The sequence below is a fragment of the Trichechus manatus genome, unplaced genomic scaffold (assembly GCF_000243295.1).
Source record: "Trichechus manatus latirostris isolate Lorelei unplaced genomic scaffold, TriManLat1.0 scaffold00078, whole genome shotgun sequence".
Taxonomy (NCBI): domain Eukaryota; kingdom Metazoa; phylum Chordata; class Mammalia; order Sirenia; family Trichechidae; genus Trichechus; species Trichechus manatus.
This window is the reverse complement of record NW_004444014.1, coordinates 10,879,985-10,900,098: the sequence shown is the minus strand read 5'-3', so window position 1 is coordinate 10,900,098 and position 20,114 is coordinate 10,879,985. Positions and strand designations below refer to the sequence as shown.

Genomic DNA, 20,114 nt, shown 5'->3' with positions numbered 1-20,114 from the left:
TTTATTCATTAAAAAAAACCCTTCACTGAGATTCAGCAGTGTGTGATAAGTACAGAAGTGAGAAAATACAGTAAAATCCTGTCAGAGCACTGTATAAGTGGAGTAAAAAAGCTATTCAGTTTCATAAAAGGCAGGGTCCAATTACTGTGAGGCTAGTGGGGCCCTGGTGGTGCAGTGGTTAAGAGCTCGGCTGCTAACCAAAAGGTTGGCAGTTCGAATCCACCAGCTGCTTCTTGGAAACCCTATGGGGCAGTTCCACCCTGTCCTATAGGGTCGCTATGAGTTGGAATCGACTCAACGGCAATGGATTTAATGGAATAAAGGAGTCCCTGGGTGTTGCAAACAGTTAACTCACTTGGCTGCTAACAGAGAGGTTGACAATTGTAGTCCACCCAGAGGCACCTCAGAAGACCCGTCTATTGAACTACTTTTCTAAAAATCATGCCATTGAAAACCCTATGGTTCATAGTTCTACTCTGACACATGGGGTCGCCAAGAGTTGGAGTTGACTTGAGGGCAACTGGTTTCATGGAATAACACAGGAGGTGGGGTGGGGTGGTTTGCCTGTGCACCCATCAGGCAAGGGGCTCTGGAGCTCAGGAGCCAGGACAATAGACACTAAATCTGAATTCACGTGATTCAGCGTGCGTCATGCAGAGAGGTCTTGCGCTGATAAGCCGCACCCTTGTGCTTAGGGTTCAGGTTTATGAAGAGCCTTGAGTACATTATCTCATTGGTTTCTCTGTACAGACCTGGGAAGCAGCCAGGCTGAGAACCCCTGGGCAATGCTACAGACATTGCACAGGGAAAGAGAGTGACTTGCCCACCATCCCCCAGCACTGACTGTCAGCGTTTGGACCAGAACCCCAGACCTCGCTTGCATCCTGTACGCTTTTCAGGCCCCACGGCCCCCACCAGGGCCATCTCTTTTGGCAGCTGGATTGGGGTGGCTGGTTTGTTTTCTTCTCTCCATGTAGCCCTGGGCTACCCAGCACATCCTTGGCTGCAGGGAAGCTCAGAGGCCTCTTTGTAGCTCAGGCCCCAGGGCATGTCTAGAGCCCCAATCCTGCTGGCGTTTGACCTTCTCCTCTGATTTGAATCTTCCCTGGTCTTCAGGGTGGGGTCAGTGCTCCTGAGTTTTTATTGATTTGTGTGTCTTTTTGTGCGGATGCCCATTCACTTATTTGGCTCCTGTTCCATTATTGTTCATTTGCTCTATACAGACTGACTGAGACCCCAATGGCCAGCACGGCTGGGTGTGAGACCCACCCCACCCCAGGCCCCAGCACTACCGAATCCCCTCTGTGGCTCTCTGGGAGTTCCCTGGGCTCCTTGCCTCCGTTCTGATGACAGGAAACATGTCTCTCCTCAGAGTCACAATGGTGTGAGCCTAGGTCTTAGCGAATGACAGTCTTTAGTGATTCCCATATTAAAATTAGCTGGAACCGTGGGTAGGTCAAATGGCCAATTTAGCAAACACCACACAGTCCAGTACAGATAACTTTCGGGATCTCTGTGGTGTTGGTATCACCACACATCTGCTTCCTGCCTTGAACTCAGAGAGAGTGAGTCTCCTGTCACCAGAGGCCTTGAGGCCAGTAGGTAATAACCGGAGCCTGAGGCCCTGGGCAGGAGGTCACCAGGACTGTTTATTTCCCCTCTGGGAGGTCACAGGCCCTCCTGAAGAGGATGGGGGTTCTGGGACTTGGCTGAGGACTCAGGAAGTCCTTCCCTCCCCTACACGTCTCCAGTCCTCTGAGGTGTGACTCCAGTCCACCTTCTCCATAATCCTCTCTGACCACCTCAGCCCACACCGATGGCGCCATAAGCTGAACCTGCTGGGTAAGCTGTGCGTCCCTCACAGTCCTGCCCATGTTGTCTCCTGAGGAGCACAGTCTGCCCTCTCTCCCAACTGTGCCCACAGTGCCCAGGGCAGGAGGGTATCCAGTTATGGGGCATTTGTTGCCTGGCCTGGGTGGGGAGTGGCAGCCGTGCCCACGCTCCTTTCTCTCTTGTGCAAGCTCTAGGCCTCCAACTGTGCTTCAGCATCTGGAGGCTGGCGGGAACTGCCATGAGCCTGGTCTGCCTCCGGAGCCGCTCTGACCGCCTTCAAGGGCATTGCCAGGAATAGATGCGGCCACCCTGCCACCCGCCTGGGCCTGGCAGCCTCTGCATGCCCTTTCTGCAGCCTTTCCATGTGTTTCCCAACCAAGAACGGCTAAGCCCTGACTGCCTGGTTCCTTAGGGAGGAAAGCTCAGCTTGGCCCTTGAACCTGACTCTTCCGGATGCGTCCAGTCCCCTTCCCACAGCAAAGCCAACGTTACCCACCCATATGTCAGGCCACAAAGCTGCGGCTACCAGTCAGTCAAACCCAGACATAGCCAACTGACCACTCAGTGACAGCCCAGCACAGGCTTAACAAGCCCCACTGATGGGTCTGTCCAGACAGGCGGCCTTAGCATCAGATCGGACCCCTGTGCCTTGCAAAGGAAACAATGCCAGAGGGATGATGCAACTTGCTCAGAGTCACAGCTGGCCAGTGGCAGAACCAGACCACTGGCCTCCATGCCTCGCCCCAGCTCAGTAGCCCAGGTGTCCACAGGAAAGACAGCTGGGGTCAGGAAGGGCTCCAGGGGGGAGAAGGCTCTGAATCCTTTGGGGCAGGTGGGAGGCCTACGTCCTGAGAAAGGAGGAACGACGTTACCCCAAAGCACGAGGAAGCATGGGCTGCCGTCATGTGAGACTGAGTGGACCGATCAGGTTGAGACCCGGGATACTGGGGGATGGGGAAAGGGAAGAGGTGGGCTATGACTGTCTGGAGCCCAGGGAGAGGGTGATCAGGAAACTGGGAGCCCAATCTCAACACTGCTGCGAGGCTGGCTGCAGGGCTCCGGGCACGCTCACACAATGGCAGCCCGTGCTTCCTCATGTCTTGGGAGGATGTCCTTCCTCTCCTTCAGGGCCAGAATCCTCCCATCCATTCATCCCAACTTCCAGTGTTCACTGTGTGCCCAGCAGCGAGCATAGCTCCTGGCCTTGTGGAGCACAGTCCAGTGGAGGGAGACAGCCAATCAACACACAGGGAGGGTGTGATAAGTTGAATGGTGACGGAGACAGTACAGCAGAGACAGGAGGCTGGCCCTGAGGCCAAGGGACTGCTATTTTATACAGAATGGTCAGGGACAGCCTCTCTGATGTGGTGATATTTGAGCTGGAAGCTGAAGGAAATGAGAGAGTGGGCCAAGTGAGCATCTAGGAGAAGAGCCTACCAGGCAGAGAGAAGAGCAAGTGCAAAGGCCCTGAGGTGGGAGAGTTCTGAGTCAGCTGGAGGAACAGCAACATGCAACCTGTGGAATGAAGTCTACCACGAGGGTGTCTTGGCTCCCTCTGAGGGCTGAGCCTGCTCAGACAGAGCCCATTCTGCATGCATGGCTCCAGTCCCCTGACTCTAGGGGCAGAGTGGATGGGGTTCTTTCCACTTGCTGGGTGGAGAGCTGAGGCACAGAGATAGCTGACCATTGCCAAAAGGCTGTGATACAGTGGATGAGATTTGTGGCCCAGCCAGGAAGGGAACAAACAAAGCCCTGAATGTTTAACCTTAAGGTATGTCCCTAATTTTGTGGGAGGCCTTTTTCTCTCCCTACCAAACCCTGTCCCCATTTGTTCTCCTACACCCAGGCCCTGAGCAGGGACTCTGTGCCTGTCCCCGGGGCTGAGGGCCAAGGGAAATGAGACCAGGAGAGGCTGAAGTCCCTACGCCTGAGAAGAAAACCCAGCTCACTCACAGCTGGGGCAGAGGTGGACAGAGAGAGCAGCAGGGGCTGCAGGGGGAGGGAGGCCTGGGTGAGTGGGGAATATGTGAGGGCTTCCTGGAGGAAGGGGCCAAGGCCTTTGCAGTGGCCAGGGTTGGGGGAAGAGCATCCAGGCAGAAAGAGGGCAAGAGAGGAGGTTGAAGTGAGCTACTGCATGTATGTGTGGGTGTGCGTATGTGTGTGAGTATATGTGTGAGTATGTAGGTATGTAAGTGTGTGTGAGTGTATGTGTGTGTATATGTGTGTATGTTGGGAGGAAAGGGGAGGCTGAGAGGCCCCATCGTGGCTGGAAAAAAGTACACCTGAGTGGGAAAGTGGGTGGTGAGACTCTGCTGATGTGTCTTCACTTCTCTCTTAGGACTTGACTTTATTCTCTCCTTTTCTCTCTCTGTGTTTGCGTCTGCGTGAATGTCTCTGTCTCTCATTGTCAGTGTCTCTTTATCTCTCTGCCCCTATGTCTCTCTGTGCCCATGTCTCTGTGTTTCTCTCTTGGTCCCTGTCTCTGAGTCTGTCTCAGTTTCTCTCTCTCTCTGTTTGTTTTGCTCTCTCTCCCCCACTCTCTCCTCCCTGCCCCCTCTTTCTCTCACAACAGGAAGAGGCCTTCGAAGGACTGCGATTTCCCTCCTGCCTCCCCACCCCCTTTCCCTCCCCAGGTTTTTTCTCTGCTCCTTATTCAAGGCAGATAAAGTGCGCACAGCTGCTCCCAGCTGAAACAGGCCTTAATTGCACCCCCGTTGCCATGGCGATCCCTGATGATCTCTGTGGCTGGAATGTTGCCCTCTGATCTCCCTGCTGGGGCCTCCGGGCTGCAAGGCCTTGCTGGCCCCAGAGCTGACCACACGCGGCACACTGGCACGGCGACAGGGAGCTCACGGCTGCTAATGGGCTGCATGAGGGCTCCCAAAGTGCCTCTCCCCGCCCCCACACCGGTGCCCCCCGCCGTCACTGTGCCTGCAGTGCCTCCATTAAGAGCCACTCCTTGGGACATTCCAGGATCCAGTGTGATCATGGAAGCTCTCCTAGCAGGGGACAAAGCACTACTCTGTGACCACTATACCCGGTTTTGGGGGTGGGAAGGAGGGATCCAGGTCAGAGGCTGTGCTCTGGGCACTGCCCCTTCACCTGTGGATGTGCCACGGCCCCACCACCGCCGAGAGCAGACCGTGGATATGGGATCCTTTTGTCAATGCAAAGTAGCCCATTTGTTGGAGTTCTAATCTGAGTGGGCACGGGGCGGGGGAGTGGGCCCTGGTAGAGAGAAAGCTCTGAAGACCCCCTCCAGGGCACCAAGGTTCTGCCAAGGGGCCATCAGCAGGATCAGGCTGCTCTCAGTCCACTGCAGAAGGCAGTGGGAAGAGCAGGGAGGGCAGGGGACGACCCCGTCGGGCACTTTGGAAGGAGACAGACACTGAGGAAATCCCAGTGGGGATGTGCCTTGGTGCCTGGGGGGCCCAGGCAGGTCCCACTGTGGCCCAGGATGTTAGCCGGATGCAAGGAGTGTATGTGTGTGTGTGTGCATGTGTGTGTTCTGGCCTGCATCCCTGGTTTATGCTCTCCCTGCAAAGGCCTCCCCCTCTGGAATCTGAGCCAGGGCACATTAGAATACGTGTTTACAGCTCAGTGGCTCCTGACAGGGATCTCGGGGAGGGCAGCCGTACTTAGCGCCCCAGTCAGCACACCCTGAGGAGACATCAGACATGAAGTCGGACAGCTCCACGAAGCCCACGAAGACCACTGCTGGCTTTGTTCCCTCCCGCTGTGCCGGAGGGCAACCTACCCCAGTCCTCCATTCAGTGGGCCTGGGATGGAGAGGGTTCCCATATCCTGAATCTGCCCAGACCACTGCCCCACCAAGTGGATCTAGAGGAGGAGCCCAGGGCCCCCAGTCTTTCTGCTCACCCACTTTCCTCAGCATCTGAGCCCTTCTCTTGCCTGGCACCTGGGTGAGGCTCTGTCCTATAGCCTATGCCCAAGAATCTCTGCCCAGGCTCCCAGCAGGCAGGGACCACGGGGTGAAAAGCAAGAGCTCCCAGACTGGAGCATCACTGACCACCCTGCTCTCCTCCAGGGATGACATCAGCTTGACCCAGGACACCCGGAGTCACACTTGGTAGTATAACAGAAATAACAGCAGCAGGAGTAATAACAGCTCCTGTTTATTAAGTGGCCAGCACGTACCAGGGGCTGTGTGCTGAACTCTGCATATGCCATGGCATAGTTTCTCTCAACCCTTGAGCCCAGACGGAGACACAGGTGTCTCCTGCCCAAGACCACTGAGTGGACCCACAGGCCTGTAGCTGCCCAGCCCCAGGCCCTGGTGAGCAGTCTCTTTGCCCAGGGTCTTAAGCCCCCTGCACCGCCTGCCTGTGGTAAGGCTGGGGGCTAACACATCACCCCATGTGTTGTGTTGCCCAAGGCATCATCCTTTCTCTCACATAGCCCATATTTAGTAGGTTCTCTATGCATATTTGCCAAATAAGTAAAGGAATGAACAGCGAATGCTTCTGCTCTTGATTTACAGTATCACCCTGACTTCCCTCTTTTATCAACTCTAAAATGGCTCCAGAATTCATCTTCTCCTCCCCCTCCACATAGCTATGACTGAGACCCCAAGACAGACTGAGCTGGGTCCTGCTGCCTCCCACCCTTTCCTAGTCCCCTCAGCCCGAGGGAGTCTGAGTCACAGGGCTGGTAGGTCACCTCCGGTGTAGAAGTCTCCTCTGGCCTGCACGACAATGTCACCTCATCTTCCAGGCCACCCCAGGCCCTTCGGAGGAGGCCCGGCCCCAACTCACCTCAGACACCCCTCCGGTTTCTTGAACACACGTCCTCCCCCTGACCTTTGCCCTTGCTGTCTCATCTACCTGGAGTGCCCTCTCTCCTTCTGTCTGCCTACAGAAATAATATTCATTTAATGGTCCAGCTTATTTACCACTGTCTCCAGGAAGCCTCTCCCTGGCCTCCAAAGGCACTGCGCTCAGCTCTCTTTTACAAAACTGACCACATTATGTCGTGTGCTATTGCTATTTAATGAAGGAACAAATGAACACCAAGATGCAGTTCAGAGAAAGCAAGTTCCACGTTTGGGGTGCTCCCTAACTCTCAGCCCAACACTGGTGCTCACCAACATTCTCTAGCCAAGCCCGGGTCAGGCCCAGGTTCCGGAGAAGGAGATTTCCAGTTGGGGACAGTGTCTCCACGGAGAACCTACTGTGTGTCTTCTGGGAGGAAATCTGATCTCTCCCACAAACCTTCCCCCAGGCTCTAAGGTCTACAGGATTTAGAGGAGGGCGTTGGGGAAGGAGCTGACACTCGAACTGGTAAATATTAGGATGGAAAGAGAAACAGGGAAGAGGTTATTTCAGGTGGAGGTTATGTCTAGGGCGTGGCATGGCAGTGGGACCAAGCACAGTGTATGAGGGTTGATAGCAAGGAGGCTGGCTGCGGGGAGATAAGGCTGAGGGTAGGGTGCAGCCAGGGCTTAAATGCAGAGACTGGGTGGACAGCAGCCTGGGAATGGGGGTAGTTAAGGAGTCTCTGGGTGGTGCAAACAGTTAAGCATCTTGCTACTAACTGAAAGGTTGGCAGTTCGAATCTATCCAGAGGCACCTTGGAAGAAAGATCTGGCAATCTACTTCCAAAAGATCATCCATTGAAAACCCTATGGAGTGCAGTTCTACTCTGATACACAGGGTTAGAATCAACTCAAAGGCAACTGGTTTGGTTTTTTGGTTTTATTAAAGGCCCATTGGTCCCTCTGCCCCACCTTTTCTGCTAATAACAATTAGGGAAAAATAAAGAAGCATATTTGCCCAGAAGGAATCATGAATTTCCTGAAGGTGAGGGAGTTTTCTCCCTGTTCTTCCTTCACCCTGTCTGGCGTAACCCAGGACCTGGCTCAGGTCAACCTTGTGGCCTTGCCTGGAGTTGGGACGTGGAGACCTTGGAAGGCGGCTGTCCAATGAGCCAGTCTTACCCCCTTCTTACCTCCCCCACCATGCCTTCCTTTCTACTCATCTGTCTTTCCAGCTAAAAACCCATCACCTTACCTCCAGACAAACCTATCACATTAGGAATGTGGAAGTTGGGATTCAGGTAAAACATAACTGAAAATAACTTTGCAAAGATGTGTCCACTGGGAAGCAGAATAGCAGATCACACCCCTTCGCATTCCAGCAGGCAGGAAGTAGCTTCTCCTGGTTCTGAGAAGTACTGGGAGGTGCCCCAGGGAGTATCTTGATTCTGAGCATCTCCCTGGACTCTGGGCCACGAGGCAGATGGGCTCCAATTTAGCGAGGAGACCCAGAAGCCCAGTGAGGCTCACCCAATTCCAAAGGATCTGAGTCAGACTGCCAGGCTAGTCTGGTGACCCATTCTTGGTTGGATGAGGTCCAGCAAGCCCTTCTTGCTCCCTTAGCGCCTGCCTCAGACCAGTTAGCCCCCACATGCTTTCCAGGTCTCTCATTTCTGTATCTTCTGGCCTCATCTGTGCCAAGAGGCCTGTGAAGGCAGAAATACGGTTTAACCTTCTCTGGTTTCACTCACAGCTTTGTTCGTGCCCCAGCGATATGAAAGATACTGGGTAAAACTGCATTGACAGTATTACGGATGGAGTCCTTGGGTGGTGTAAATGGTTAAGGTACTTGGATGCTAACCAAGAGGTTGGAGGTTCGAGTCCACCCAGAAGCACCTTGGAAGAAAGGCCTGGCAATCTACTGAAAAATTAGCCACTGAAAACCCTATGGAGAACAATTTTATCCTGACACACGTGAGGTTGAACTCGACCAGACGGCTATTTGCTCTTTTTTTTTTTTTTTAATGAACACCTATCAATATGGAAATGTCTGTTAGGATCAGGACAAAGAAATAGAGTCTGCCTGTAAAGGAGACTTTACTCTGAACATCATGCTTTGTTTAACTAACTGTCTCCATTGGAGGCTGTTAACAGACTAAAAGATATTTTTTTTAAATCACATGATTAACCTTGGGAATTAAAGAGTCAACTACACACATTGTTTTCACTTTACCAGGCTCAGGAAATAGCCTCTGGATGTGCTAAGGCCCCTAATGAGGAGAGCAGCCGACAGTTAACTAACAGCCAGTGGCCCCTTCCTCACTTAGGCCAGTGGCTAGGAGGACACGGCACCCTCCCACGTCCCCGTCCCCGGAGTCACAGCTGTACACTTCATGCAGTGACACCCCACCCCACACCCACTGGGGAGCACATTCTCCACCAGGGCTTCCCAAGGTTTGCATTGCTAAGAGGCACTTTGGGGGAAAAAAAAATCCACATTCGAATATGTATTTCTTTCCCTCTCCACTCAAAATCTCTGGGCTTTTTAATACGACCGCCTTTTATTTCCTTAAAACAACAGCTGCTTACGTTTAGTTTTATGGATTTAGCTCATTTAAAGGCGGGAGGAGCGGACAGGAGGCGGTGAGCTTCTCAGGTCTACCTGTTCACGCTTTCCAAAGAACAACCCGTGCCTGGTCCAGAACATTTCATCTTCAAGAAATGGAAATGACTTTTCCCTTCCTTTGTCTTAAAGCTGTAGGATTAATTTGTTCAGAGGGCTCTTCTGAGTGAGAGTTCCTGTTTTTTCTTTATTTTTCTATTTCCTCTCCTCCCTCTCCTCCCCCTCTTTAGCTTCCAACCCACAATTGCTTACCCTTTCCCACCCACCCGCATCTCCCACCCTCCCGGGAAAGGCACAGGGCCTGGGCTGTGGAGGCAGCACCCACGCTCTCCCAGTGATGCGTTCTGGCAGGAAGGAAGGTGCCTGGGGGCTTTGCAAGGACCAAGAGCCCAGTTCACGCCCATAGTTGAGGAACCAGGGCTGACAGGTCCCAGCAGAGAGTGGCTCCGCCCCAGGCCCCAGGCCCCAGGAATCTCAGCATCCCAGGCTGAGGTGATGAGGTGGTGGATGGGGGGTGGATCCCTGCAGCAGAACCAGACTGATGGGCCATCTCATGTCCTAGACCTGGTGTGAGTGTGGCCAGGCCATTGAAGGGGGTTGTACTTTGGAGAATTACTGAGGCATAGGCCCTGAGTGGTCTCTTTTCTCCAGGGCTCTGTTGAGAGGCCTCCCTGATCCTACTGGGTTGGGGATTCTCCACCTTAGGCCTTCGCTGCATCCTTATTTTTGGTCTGTCTCCCCTTACAGACTGGAAGCTCCCTGAGGGCTGGGTATCTCCTTCACTCTTGTATCTCCAGTACTGTGAAATGCGATGAGTGACTCCTAGTTGCTGAGTCATGGCCTTGTAGCCTCTGAACTCATCCTGAAGACCTCGAGGGTGTCCATAAGCACCCTGGGTCACTTGTGGCTGGGGGATCCCGGAGCCTCGGTCCTGCTCCTTTTACCGCACCTCCCTCTTCAGCTTCCCACCTGCCCATGGGCTTCTCCCAGGCCAAGTTGCCTCTGGGCCTTCCCCTCTTTCTCCAGGGAAGAACCCGCCTTTCCCTTCCCTTAGAGGTCTGGTCTTATCTCTACCCTGAAACCCACCCGCAATGGTGGTGCTTGGTGGGAGTGGGCTCCCTAAGTCCTGGTTTGTCGTGCTTTGGAAGGGACAGTCCTGCTTCTGCTGACCCAGGGCTCTGCCCTGCCCTGAATGGACTGAGGAGGGGGTGAGGTTCTGCCCCTCCATACACAGCCTTGGGAAAAGTGGCCTGCACCACCCTACCCCATGCAGTCCTGTAGCTCTGAGGGCAGTGGTCCCTAAGGGGACCCTCTCACACTTCCCACAGGGCTCAGGGCCACTAACTCTGTGATGAACACAACTCCCTCACTTATCTACAAGGCAGCATCTTGTCCAAAGCATTGGATTCTCCTGGGTCAAAGGTAGGATGGGTCTTTTTTAGCCCCCATGTTACACTGAGGAAACTGAGGCCCAGGCTATCAGGTGACACGGCCGTAAGTCGAAGAGTCAGGACCATGCCCTCCTGCAGATGCTCCCTCTGATGAACTGTAGCCATGCCTAGGTGGGGGGAAGAGACCCTCATTCCAGTCTAGTCCAGTCATTTTCACCAGGCAAGGGGCATGGCCTGAGATGGGGCTCAGAAATCTCCAGTCCCAGGGCTCCACGTTGGGGGAACCAGGCCTCGCCCCACTGTTCCGTTCGTTTCCTCGTGACCTGGATATGACAGTGTCCCATCCTCAGGGCCTTGCAGCTCGAGCCTGTCCCACAGACCTCCCTCTCCTAGGTCTCTGTCATTGGCCCCTACTGGAAGCATCTCCCTGGGGTGGCATGTCTCTTGAGGGAGCTTCTGAGACCTGCCCCCACCCTGAAGGTGCAGTTGGAGCGAGAGGGCTGGCCCTATCGCTGGATGCTTGCAGAAGCTCGGTTGGCTTCTGAGTGTCTCTGGTTCATCTTGGGGGCTGAGGAGCTGCCTCCATGGTGCCTTCATTGCCTCTAGTAGACAGCTGATGGTGGCCCCCAGCTATGTCATGGGCCAGAGCTGAATGGACTAGGCCCTTCCTCCTCATCTGAGGGGGACCCCTTGATGATGCCCCATCCCTCCTGAAAGCTCCCCCCAGAACACTCTCCCTGGGACCCAGGGCTGAGAGTCCTGTTTGACCTTTGGGGGCGTGCAGAGCTTATAAGAGAAGAGGGAGAAGGCTTCCACCAACCCCCTTCCCAGGCCGCTGCTGAACAAATCCAGGGAGTTAATAGGAGCCACACAAAGCCCTTGATTTGCTCCTGAGATCAAGGGTCAGCCTGAATAAGTCATTAATTAACCGAGCAAGACTTCCTGCTATTGACAAGGGCTGGGAGTTCAGCCTGAGAGCAGACCTCACATTCCACAGTCAGAAGACCTCCCCCTCCTCTCTCCCCCTCGGCACCCAGTGACTGGGGAGATGCCAAGAAGGCCCCACTCCATGCTCTGATCCCAGCTTTCCCAGGAGGCTCTGGCCTGGCAGTCCTGTGAACCGTCACCCTTTTGCTTTGGAGCCTGACCCACAAGTTGTCTTCTTGCCTCCCTCCCGCCTCCTTTTCCCCTAGCCCTCACTGGTGTATTCTCTGATGCTCCAAGGAGCCAGGCTTGGCTCCCACACACCTTCCAACGCTGCTCTTGGATGTCTGTCACTAGGGAGAGGACACGATAAGTTGATTCACACCAAGGTGTTAGGCTGAGGGTGTCAGGAGAATAGGTGGGTGGGTTGTGATTTTCATTTTAAGGGTCATGCTTTAACAGTGTAAGCTTTAATGGCAGGATTTCAGGCATCAGAGGTCGGCTAGACAACAGGATATTTTGGGCAAGGAGCCCTTCCCGGTATCCACTAAAGTGGCTGCCTTCTCTGCGGGTGGCTGAGGCTGCCCTGTCTCTAGGCAGCTCTTCCTCTCATTAGGGCCCTGTTTCTTCCCCACCGATAGGAACGTCTAAGCATCTGCTCTCTCGCCTCCACCCGCGTCCTTCAAAGTGAAATTCCTACCTCCGAGAATTTTCTTTGCCCTAACCAGATGCATCATTAGTGGAGACTTCTTCTTGGAGGCTGTCTTAGTTATCTAGTGCTGCTACAGAAATGCCACAAGTGAATGGCTTTAACAGAAATTTGTTTTCTCACAGTTTAGGGGGCTAGCAATCCAAATTCAGGGTGCTGGCTCTAGGGGAAGGCTGGCTCTGTTGGCTCTGGAGGAAGATCCTTATCTCTTCTGAGCTTCTGCTCCTGGGCAATTTGGCTTGGCATCTCTCTTCCCCCATCTCTGATTCCTAACTTGCTTGTTTAATCTCTTTTATATCTCAAAAGAGATTGACTCAAGATACACCGTACACTAATCCCGCCTCATTAACATAACAAAGACAACACAATCCCAAATAGGATTATAACCATAGGCATAGAGGTTAGGATTTACAACACATATTTTGGGGGGACACAATTCAATCCATAAACAGATGAGATTGGAGAGAGGACCCTATCATCATGTCTGGGCCTATGTGGAAGAAGAGATGCATGGACCAGTTACTTCATCTTCTGGCCTAGACAGAGTGCCCTTCAACCTGCTATTTCTGGGGATCAGGACACAGGAAACTTGTTACAGTTTGCAGTACCTCTGTTATTACTTGCAGAGCTCATCCTTGCTGACTGATGTTTGTAGAGCCTGTTGATGCTTGCAGAGCCAGTCATTTCTTCAGGGCTCCTCACTGTCTTTAGAGCTGGTTGCTGTTTGTAGAATTTGTTATTGTTAGCAGAACCAGGCATTGCATGCAGAGCTCATCACTATCTGCAAAGCTTGCTTCCATTTGTAAAGTTTCTTGGGGTTTGCAGAGCTGATATTGTTTGCAGAACGCATAGCTGTTGAGGCTATGGAGCCTTATGTTAAGGCTGTGGAGCCTATTGTTTGCAGAGTCAGTACTTGCTTGCAGAGCTTTATAATTTGTTGCTGTTTGTAGAATCTATTGTCTTTAGCAGATGCTGGCACTGTAGGCTGAGCTCATCAGTATCCACAAAGCTTGTTGCTGGCTGAAGAGCCGGGCTCTTCTTGCAGACCCTTTATTGCTTGCACAGCTCATCTTGGTCGGAGAACCTGTTGCTATTTGCAGAGTCTGACATCGCTTGTAGGGTTCATCAGTGCTGGAGGCCCTGGGATACTTTCTGATTCTATCCCCTTTTCCTGGACTGTCTGCCTTGAGGTGATTTGTCGTGAACGTGGGGCCATGCTATCGGGTTTAAAAGTATTTTCTTGAACTTTTGGGTTTTGGATTCTCCCCATGATGGTTGCCAAGTTCACTTATATCGTTTCCATCTAGGTGTGTCCTCATGATTATGGCTCAATGCTTAGACTCAGTTTCTTCTCTAAACCCAAGATGCCATGAGCCCTTTCCCTTATAACATTAATGGTCTATATAACTAACTCTCCCATCTTTGCTCGGAGCTCTTCAATGTCCAGCCAGGTATCTGGCTTCTCCTCACCTTTGGCTCAGTAAGATCTTACATTCTTATTCATTCTCCTTAGCATGGAGACCTAATGCTTTCATATTTACAGTCATTTATAGAGTTCATGGACATGGCATCCTGGCAATGGGGGAAATGAAAACTGGACCCGAGTTGGGGTGGGGGTGTTCACGAGAGCTCTACTCTGTACCCCGGGGCCATGTGACCTTGGCCTCAGAGCTGCAAGGATGCATGACTATCTTCACTCAGCTCTGTCTTGTTGGGTGGGCTGCACTCACGCAACCTGGGTTGCTGGTGACAGTCTTGGCACTTATTGTACAAGGCTGTCCTTTGCTAGGATTGGCACACCTGATTCTGGTCACCTTTGGACACGCTTGGTCCTAACACTGCACCAACTCGGGAACTCTGTGCTGAACTGAGTTCTTTTGTGGGGACACAATCTTCTAAATACACATGTCCCTGGAAGACAGAGTTTGAATGGTGTGATTTGTGGCTTGACAGATTGAAAGATTTTTCAGAAAACCAGAAGGAAGATCAAATAGCAATTTCCAAATACTTCTTACAAAAACCTGGCAGTTGAATTTTAAATGGACAGGCAGTACTGGCCAAGAGGGATGGAATAGAAAAACTGATCCTGTTGTTACCATGCTTCTTCAGGAATTTTCCTAAGCATCACCACCACCCAGGGCTTGCCACGTCTGAACATAAATGGGTCCATGTAGAGATCTTAAGGGGTTTTGCTCACAGTGACTCTGTGATACGAAAATTTAAGTCAGGAGATAATCACTCACTTTATAAGGAGTTCTTCAAATATCTCCCTGGACACATTTAAAATGGAATGTGCTTCACCCCACAGTCCAACTAGGAATGCAGCCCTTATGCTAAGCGAGAGGTGAGGGGCTCCTGAATTGCCTCTCATTTCTTTCCCAGGAACCTCAGCAGAGGTCCCAGCGGAGGACCTTGCCTGGCCAACATCTAACAGTCACAAGATCTGGGTCTTCCCGACTCTTTCTGCCTCTGACCCTTGGGATGACCAAGGTTCAGCTTATGGAGAAGCAGGTCCACTGAGTGAGCCTGAAGTGAACTTTTTCCTTCCTTAAAACACCATTTCCTGTTCTTTGTTCTTATAAGAAATTGAGCTCTAGATACGTTTAACTGTTGGCTTTGTCCACAGGGCCCGCGTCGAGCACTGCTGCTCAGGAGATAATTTGGAGTGCTAATGGCATACAGATGAATGCTAATTCATGTGCACACACACAAATTAGGCTGCAATTATCACAGGAACTATTTGCTAATGCTGGTTACCATTTGAACCATTACTCGGTGTTGGTTACCACAGACGTCTGGTCAAGATGGCTCGGCATGAGGTCTGCCTCTTAGGCAGACTTGGAAACGAATGGAACCTGGCGTCACCATCAAGTAATAGCTGTGCATTGTTTGGATGTGGGAGGTGGGTCTCCCAAGGTTTTCTGTGGGAATGGAACAAGCCTGCTGAAAAATGACACTCAGATCTCACCAGGGAAAGGAAAAGCCAGCAACAAATGCTCTATACTAGAACGCATCCTTTGCATGGAGAATGAAATGTGTAATGCACATGATATGTCCATTCTGTTCAGCAGCTCTTCCCTGGATGTCTACTCTGTGGGCCTTCAGAGGAGGAGAGGCAGCCAGGTCCTGCTCGTCAGTGGCTTACAAGACAAGAGAATCTCACAGAACCAACAAGTTAACTCACAGGCATGGAGATGAATTCATTCATTGCAAGATGCAGGACTTGACTGAGCTTTGTTGTCAAAGATGGAGGATTTTAGTGCAGGTGAGAGGAAGGGCAGAATGGTCACCGTGTCACAGTAGCAGCTTCTGCTCAGTGTGGGGCCGCCATGACAGCCTCGCAAAGGAAGGCTTCATTGTGTGCTCTTCACAGGTAAGGAGACTGAGGCCCAGAGTGGCTAAGAGATTGGCTACAAGGCCACATGGTCATCTAGCTGAACTATGGGTAGAACCCAGTGTGTCTGGCCATTAGAGAGGGCACTCAGAAGGACAAAACCTGACTTGGGAGTGGCTGAGGAGGGTGATCGTATGGGACTGCTGAAAGGGCTTCTGGGAGGACAAGTTCACCCTGCCCATGGGGAACTGCAGCCCCAAGATGTTTGGTCCGTGCGAACGGGAACAGAGTAGACCAGGCAATGAGCTGCGCTCTTGCCATGAGTATTGACTCCCCAGAGCACCCAAGAGCCCAGCTGAGGTGAAAGGATGCTATGGAGGTTGCCCTTTTAACCATTTGGTTGCCTTTGTCCTGGACAGCTTCTATGGCTCTACCTGAGGTACCAGGCAGGGATCAGGAAAAACGAGGGTTGCTGATCTGGAGGTGCCCAGTGGCCCCCCAGATGCAGTTTGTCTAGATTCCCTTCAGGCAGAAGACTAGGCTTCCCACTGCTGGCCCTTGGTGTCACATCTTCTCTCCCCACCCTCCCCTCTGCCCCTCTGGAGGCCTTCCTGTCTACTGGCTGTCTTTGGGCCCCACAGGCATCATCGATTCTGCTTATCCCTCCCCTTTGGATGTTCCCCATCTCTGAGCTGCCAGCCAGGTGGGCCCCTGGCCACCAGAGATTGGAGTCAACAGTGAGGCTGTCGGTGTTCCCAAGCCGATGTGGTAGGCACCGACATCCACGCATCTGTGTTGAGGTGGGAGCTGGTCTGCCCCGTTAGCTGCGAGAGGGAGGCCGGACTGCTGGAGATGCTCGCCAGGCCCTTTAGGAGAACAAAGGCAGTGCCCGTAAACAGATAGATTCGACTTGACTTATTGTGGAGGATGCGAGGTACACACTGTATAAGAACCAAGTTCCAGAGCCCTTTGTTGAACACTCCATGGGTCCAGCGTGCAGTCTGGGGTACGACGGGAGGAGCAGGCCCAGCCCTGGCCCTCAGGGAGGAAGCTCCTTTCCCAGGAGACAAAGTTAGTACACAGAAGGCCCTAGAGAACATTGTTCATGAGTACATGGTCCATATGAACTAGGTGGTTCTGACAGGACCGGAGACACAATTCATGGGCCCAGTGAAAAATGAAAATACAATACCCTCGTTCAAAAATTATTAGGAATTTCAAGACATTGACTGCAAAGCAGTAAACGAAGCATTGGGCTCTTCTAAGGGTAGGCCGTGTGTGACTCTGCTGGTCGCAGGCCCAGCAGAGAGGAAGGACCAGAGTGGCCAGCGGGGAGCCTTTGCTGTGTGGCCAGGGGCAGCCCATGTGTTTGTGGACCGTGTTGGATACTTCACACACAAAAAAAATCTTTTAAACCTCTCATTTCCTGACACCTCTGCAGAACCCAGGGATCCATTTGGGAAATATTCTTGCTGTCTTTCAGAGGAGGGTTTCAAGGCTGGGGAGGTAAAATAGCCTCCCCAGAGTCATACAAGAGTCAGAGACAGAAGTAGAGACAGGACAGTATTTGGACCTGAGCCAAAGGCTGTGACGGTCCTTCTCTAAGTCCTGCCTGCCCCTGTTCCTTCTTTTGACCCTCAGATACCAGCCCACTAGGACCACAGTAAGACCTGGCCCGGTCCCAGGCCCTTTCCTGGGAGGGAGTTTGTCAGGAATGCCCTCTCTCACTTCTCAGACCCTCTCCCTGACCTGCCTGCCCAAGGCCCCTCACAGACCACAGCAGGGCCAGTGCACAAGGTTGGTCCACTCCTGCCCTGCACGGCGCCCACTGGGTGCACCTGCCAACCTAGCCCTTTTGTACCTTTATGGGCACCTTTCCAATCTGCCCCCACCCTAACCGAGTGTGACATTTTACAACTAGATTCCTACCTCCTGGCAGGCTATCCAGGGCCACCAAAGAGGCCTCCCCGGATTATGGACGTGGCACCCTCCTCTCCTTCCCCCGCGTGGAGCGCACCACCCAGCCACCTCCAGGTGGCTCCTCCTCCTGACCCCGAACTCCCGTTACCCTTCCTGAGAGGCCCCCATCCCTGTGGCATATTTACAGAAATGCCACTCAGCAGAACAACCCAAATCAAATGAACATTAACGGGAAGCTGCGAGCTCCCAAATTAGTGGTGCATAATTAGTTTCATGCATAAACCTCTCGAAAGCACCGGGCACAGGCTGGTGAGTGAGACAATTAGTTTTTCCGAGGATGAAGAGGAAGAGAAGAGGAGGGCTAGGGGTAAGCGAGGAGGGCTAGGGGTAAGTGAGGAGGGGGTGGCCGGAGAGGGGCCTGGGCCGAGTGAAGTGCAGATTGCATTTGTGCAGCAAAACTCCACGCAGCTGCCCGTGTAAACCCTCAGTCTTCCAGCCTGGGCTCCTCCAGAACCCCACTACCATCCAGTCCCACTGCACCCCCAGTGTGGGGTGTTCTCCATGGTCCTGGCCACAGGATACATGAAGGAAGGCCTCTCCAGGCCCCTGGCTGGGGCTGAATGGAGAGACGCTTTGACCACCCTTAGGCCCTTGGGGGGTGTCATGGATTGAATTGTGCCCCCTCAAAATATCTGTCAACTTGGCTAGGCCATGATTCCCAGTATTGTGTGACCATCTACCATTCTGTCATTTGTATGATTTTCCTACCTGCTGTAAAACCTACCTCTATGATGTTAGTGAGGCAGGATTGGAGGCAGTTATGTTAATGAGGCAAGGCTCAATGTACAAGATTAGGTTGTGTTTTAAGTCAATCTCTTTTGAGATCTAAAAGAGAGAAGCAAGTAGACAGGGGGACTTCATATCACCAAGAAACAAGAGCCAGGAGAATACTGCGTCCTTTGGACCTGGGGTCCCTGTGATAAGAAGCTCCTTGACCAGGGAAGACTAGTGACAAGGACCTTCCTCCAGAGCTGACAGAGGAAGAAAGCCTTCCCCTGGAGCTGGCACCTTGAATTTGGACTTATAGCTTCCTAGACTTCAACAGAATAAATTTCGCTTTGTTAAAGCCATCCACTTGTGGTATTTCTGTTATAGCAGCACTAGATAACTAAGATGGGGGAATATTTGAATTTTGTCCATGTCTGCTCCATGACTTAGGGTACCTGGGGTGGGCCCAGGGGCACCAGGTGGCCCAGTGTTTGGGGCATAGAGGTGTGTTCTGAGGATGGGTTGGCTGAGAATCACTGCCCTTCCTGAATTTCAAAGCTCTTGGTGCTCCAGGTCCCAGCAGCCCCTGAGGGGTAGCATCTCACAGACGGGGAGTAGAGAAGCCCAGTTTGCAGTTTTCCCTGGCTGGTTAACACAGAGCTAGGACTAGAGTCCTATTTCTGGGTTTTATACCCAGCTCTCTTGGCCCATTCCATCCCAGCAGCCCTGCCCACAGACTGACTTCATAGGAAACCCTGACCTGACGTCCTCCACCTACATGGCATCCCACATGGGTGGAAAGGTCTCCAATGGCCTTTCCTGGGGTCTATCTAAGCCCTTCAGGACACAGAGAAGGCCCTGCCTCCCCCAGGCCCCTAGAAGCCTCCTCCAGGCACTCAAGCCAGGCCTCGCACCCCTCTACCTCCTCCAACCCCCATGTTTCAGAGGACCTGCACTTCAGGCCATGATTCACAATGATTCTCTGTCCTCAGCTATGACACATTCCCACAACCAGAACCTATACCTCCCTCTGCCTGCCCCATCCCTGCCTCCCCAGGCCCAATAAGAAGCTGGTGATCTGCAAACTCTCACTGGCTTAACTGCACCCTGACATGGACCAGAGGCTTGGGGTTGCTGGGGCACAGCAGTGAGTGGGGAACAGGGGCAGCGTTGAGGTGAGCTGTGGATGTTCTCTCTACCCTTACCCTTAGGTAACTGAGAATCAGCTAGGAGTTTACCCTTGAAAGCTGTCAACATCAGCCTCATTTCCTTGGAATATTCTCCAGCTCTGTTCCCCATCTGTCCTGCCTATAAAGGTTAAAGGGTATCAGAAAAATCAGTTGCCCTCAAGTCAATTCAGACACATGGCAACCCCATGCCTGTCAGAGTAGAACTGTGCTCCATAGGTTTTCAATGCCTGATTTTTCAGAAGTAGATCACCAGGCCTTTCTTCTGAGGCACCTCTAACTTTTTGGTTAGCAGCTGAGCACGTTAACTGCACCACCCAAGAACTCCACAAGAGCAGCAAATGGGGTTCCAGTACACAGCCGCCTCTCCCTGTGATCCTGCGCAGGTTTCTTCCCCTCCATGGACCTCACCTAGCTTCCTCATCTGTCAGTCAGAGACAACAATACTGGCCCTCTGTTCCTCAAGGTTGTGTGAAGACCAATGACATCAAGTGTGTGAAAGCCCTTAAAAAAAGTTAAAGGTTTTCCATCAATGCAGGTGTATTGTTGGTGTTATTATTATTCCCATGCACAGGTGTTATGATTGAGGCCCATGGGGGCTGATGCTCACCATGGTGGTGGGATCCAACCTGGGCCTGGGGTGGCCAGATT

General features: G+C 52.5%; 1 protein-coding gene across 50 annotated transcripts in view; it reads right to left on the bottom strand.

Annotated features, from left to right (window-relative positions):
• CELF4 (CUGBP Elav-like family member 4) overlaps nucleotides 1-20,114 on the bottom strand; it is a 343,629-nt gene that overhangs the window by 215,866 nt on the left and 107,649 nt on the right. The gene's annotated exons all lie outside the window — the stretch shown is intronic.